At 35.7% G+C, this 4,591-nt stretch overlaps 1 pseudogene; it reads left to right on the forward strand.

The window, feature by feature from the left end:
• The first annotated feature begins 3,184 nt into the window (after nucleotides 1–3,184).
• On the forward strand, nucleotides 3,185–4,208 carry LOC129056781 (eukaryotic translation initiation factor 2 subunit 2-like; annotated as a pseudogene).
• Nucleotides 4,209–4,591: the final 383 nt, after the last annotated feature.

The following is a 4,591-nucleotide window of genomic DNA, read 5'->3' on the forward strand; positions in this document are numbered from 1 at the left end:
TGATTAAACAGGGGACAAATTGAAGGACTTTTAAAAACGTCCATGACTGACAACTTTCACACTGTTCTACTTTGGTGCTTCAGATTACTTTATGCAATCACACTTGATGACCTCTTATTTGTCTGAATAGCTTAAATAACTACTGTTCATAACAGTTAACAACAGAATCCATAAAATACAAGTATGGCATATTTCCTGGGGATAAGTGTTGTAAGAACTTGCATTTAATAATAATAATAGCTAACATTATTAAGTACTTAGTATGTACTAGGTGTTTTCTCTATAAGTTATAGGCATTTTATTTTCCTAAATACAACAATTTGTAGGTTAGCTGCCATAATTATATTATTTTACAGATGAATAAACCAATTTTCTTAGAGCACAGTTGCCCAAATTGCTCTAGGCTCCTTTCAAAAAGACTAGGGATGAGTTCCTGCATTTATCTGTGATGTCAAATGGGGTCCACTCTACCCAAGATAGGTAATCCTGTCTACTTTCAAGGCCCTTGGGTTGATAAACTGACTCGTTTAAAATATGGTTGCGGATCCATGATTCTCAGGTTGCTTTCTGTTCTTTTGTCTGCCACATCTGGAGTGTTTTGCTTTTGTAAATCAGGTAAGACTTTGGAGAAACATTTGTTTTATTCCTAAGAACACCATAATAATTAACCATAGGTAAAGATCTTTATTGGTGTAAGGGAGTTCTAATACCCACCTATTCTGCTGCCTATTATAACAGTCACATCCACTTTTATCACTTCTTGGCTCAACCACCTGTGATCCTCCCAATCTAACTGAGATGAAATTTTAAATCCTTTCTAACTCATTCTTAGTAGAAACAGAGTAACCAATAAAACATGTTTTCTTATTTTTTCCTCCTTTTAAATAATACTATACTTTCCTTAATTAACCTATCCCTAAAACTTTTTGAAAAGAACAACTTCTGAAATTTCTTGAGGGATATAATGAAGAAATAAGTCAGATAGACCCAGCTGATACATAAATCCAGCAATCTTAGATTAAGATTTACATGAAGACATAATGGCCAAAGTCTCTAATTAGTTCACCATTATGAGAAAGCTCAGCCTGAGCTAAAGTTTTATTCCTCGCTTCCATATTTCTGCAAACTCAAAATCCATTTCTACAAATACTCATCAGGTTTTGAGTGATAAAATTAGCAAATCCCTGCAATCTTTCTATTTGTTTTTTCTTCTCAGGTAGCATTTCAACCTCTAGAACATGATGAATTTGGAATCTGAATATTGGCCTAATATGAGGATTGAGACAAGAAGAAATGCATCAATGTTTTCTGCAAGTGTGAAAAAAATCTCACCAAAGGTTTCTGGGGTTTATGAGTTTGAGGTAATACAAATCCATGAATCTTCCTATAACCCCTGTCATATTACTGTAATTTGCTTCTTTGTTAATTAATGTATTAACTTTCACATTAGGTCTGACAAATTCACATGATTTTGTAACCCAGCATCCCAGAGAATTATTTTCTTTGGTGGTGGCAGTGGTGTTGGTATACTAATTTGTTTTTGTTGTTGTTTACTGATCTTAGCCCAGGGTCATAAGGTCTAAGAAATTATTTTAGTATTTTCAAATATATCCTCAAAAGGCTGGGGATTTCATTTTGGACCTTGAGAAAATAATATATGTGTTTTTAGTTTTTCTTCTCTCATTATATATTATTCTATGCCATCAGAAGCAATCTTCTTTTTGTTTTTTCATCCCGGGTCATGCATTTCATCTTATCCCAGCCAGGAATAAATTCAGCATTTTCCTGAAGATCTCTTACCTCATAACCAATTTTTGTATTAATTAGAGTTTTTGTTTCCAAGACACAAGCAATAACACTCAGTCTAAAATAAGCCAGAAATTATTGTTTAATAAAGTATGAGGTAGTTAACAGAATAACAGTGGATAAAATGAAGACCATACATCAGAAAAGAACAGCTGCTGGATCCAGGTAGCAAAAATGAAAAAACAGAGTAAACAGACAACCTACAGAATGAGAGAAAATATTTTCAACAAAAATTAATCATAGTGCTATTCACAATAGCAGCGTCATGAATTTAACCTATATACCCATCAAAGGTAGACTGGATAAAGAAAATGTGACACACACACACACACACACACATATATATATATAGTATGTGTATATATATAAAATGTGTATATGTGTGTGTGTATGTGTGTGTGTGTATATATATATATATGCCATAGAACAGTACACAGCCATAAGAGTGAATGAGATCAAGTCCTTTGCGGCAACATTGGTAGAGCTAGAGGCCATAATCTCAACCAAACTAATGCAGGAACAGAAAAGCAAATACCACATGTTCTCACTTATCAGTGGGAACTAAACATTAAGTACACATGGACACAAAGAAGGGAACAACAGACACTAGGGCCTTCTTGAGGGAGGAAGATGTGAGAAGGCAGAGGATCAGAAAACTGCTTACTGGTTACTATGCTTATTACATTGGTGATGAAATAATCTGTCCATCTAATCCCTGTGACACACAATTTACCTATATAACAAACCTACATATGTATCCTTAAACCTAAAAGTTAAAAAAAGGAAACTTAACAAGCAAAAACAAACAACTCCATTAAAATGTGGGCACAAGACATGAACAGACACTTCTCCAAAGAAGACACACAAGTGGCCCACCAACATTAAAAAATGCTTCGAATCACTAATCTTCACAAAGATACAGATCAAAACCACCATAAGATACCATCTCACACCAGTCAAAATGGCTATTAAAAAGTCAAAAAATAACAAATGCTGGCAAGGTGGCAGAAGAAAGGAAACACTTATACACTATTGGTGGGAATGTATATTTGGCTCTCTAGAGAATAGTTTGGAGATTTCTCAAAGAACTAAAAATAGAATTATCATTGATCCAGCAATCTTACTACTGGTTATATTCCCAAAGGAAAATAAATTGTCCTACCAAAAAAAAAAAGAAAAGAAAACACCAGCACTTATATGATTATTACAGCACTATTTACAATAGCAAAGATGTGGAATCAACCCAGGTGCCCATCAATGGTGTACTGGATAAAGAAAATGCAGCCCTTTCACTGATGCAAGAGCCTAGTGTGGCAGTGGGAGAGATATCAATGGGAGCAGAGCTGCTGCCAAGGCCTGGGGCTGACCTGTCTGACTTCCCATTCATGCCGAGCCCACTCGAACTACAGCCACATCTGGAGACAAGATGATTTTTGATCCTACTATGAGCAGGAAGAAAAAGAAGTCATTTATGTTAGATGAGGGTGGGGATACCTAAACAGAGGAAAGCTAGCCCTCAGAAATAAAAGAAATGGAGCCAGAGCCAAATGAAGACAAAGATTTGGAAGCTGATGAAGAGGACAATAGGAAAAGAGATGCTTTTGATGATCCGAAAGACTTGATCTTCTTTAATCAAAAGAAAAAGAAGAGAAAAACAAAAAAGATATTTCATATTGATGGAGGTGAAGAAGATGTAAAGGTTCTTAAGACTGAAATTGATATTTAAGAACCAGCTGAACCAGGGGATGACATTGACATTATGTTTGTCAATAAAAAGAAGGAAAAGAGGAATTTCAGGTTCACAGATGAGAATAAAATACTAGAGAAAGATGAAGCCTAAAAGATAAAAGACAGCAAAAAAAGACGATGTCATTTCATTCAGTAATCAGACAGGATCTACTTGGGCAAGCTCAAAAAGAGACTACACATATGAGAAGCTACTGAATAGAGTGTTCCACATCATGTAGGGACAATGCAGTTATGGTTTCTGGAGAGAAAAGGAAATTTGTCACAAAACCTCTTTATGTCGTCTGAGTAGGAACCAAGGAAACTTCTTTTGTCAACTTTTCAGATATCTATAAACAAATGTATTGTCTCCCCAAACACCTCCCTGCATTTTTGTTGGCTGAACTGAGTACAAATGGTTCTCTAGGTGGTAATAACCAACTTGTTATCAAAGGAAGATTACAAAAGAAACAGATAGAGATTGTCTTAGAAGACACATCAATGAATACATTACTTGTCACACACGCCGAACATGGAACACAATCCTGTAGAAGCACATCCAACTCTATTTTTTACAAAGAGAAATGTGTCATTCTAGAGATTCTATTGCCAGCATCAAAATCAGCTTCCAGGTTGTCATGGGCAAGTGAACACAGCTCTGCGCCAAAGCTAACTAATTTGCTAATCACTGATTTTGCAAAGCATGCTGTGGAGATTTGCCTGGACAGGATTGCCATCAGAGTGGATATACCCTTGCACTAAAAACAAGATTAAAAAGGTGCCAGGTACTTTGGTGAGTGGTTAGTTGGTCTGATATCCTTGCAGGATGCTGTTGTTCAAGCTGTTGACATACTTATTGCCTACTTGACAGCTGTCAGAAGAATGTAATACGGGATAAGGAGGTGCTTTTTAAAAATCGTTCATAGATTTCTGTAAAATACAAGATAAATTATTGTAACAGTGAAAAGAAAGAACATGTGGTAGGTGTACACCATGGAATACTACGCAGCCATAAGAAACAACAAAGTCACGTTATTTGCAGCAATATGGATGCAGCTGG

Source organism: Pongo abelii, chromosome 12 (assembly GCF_028885655.2).
Source record: "Pongo abelii isolate AG06213 chromosome 12, NHGRI_mPonAbe1-v2.0_pri, whole genome shotgun sequence".
In the NCBI taxonomy this organism is placed as follows: domain Eukaryota; kingdom Metazoa; phylum Chordata; class Mammalia; order Primates; family Hominidae; genus Pongo; species Pongo abelii.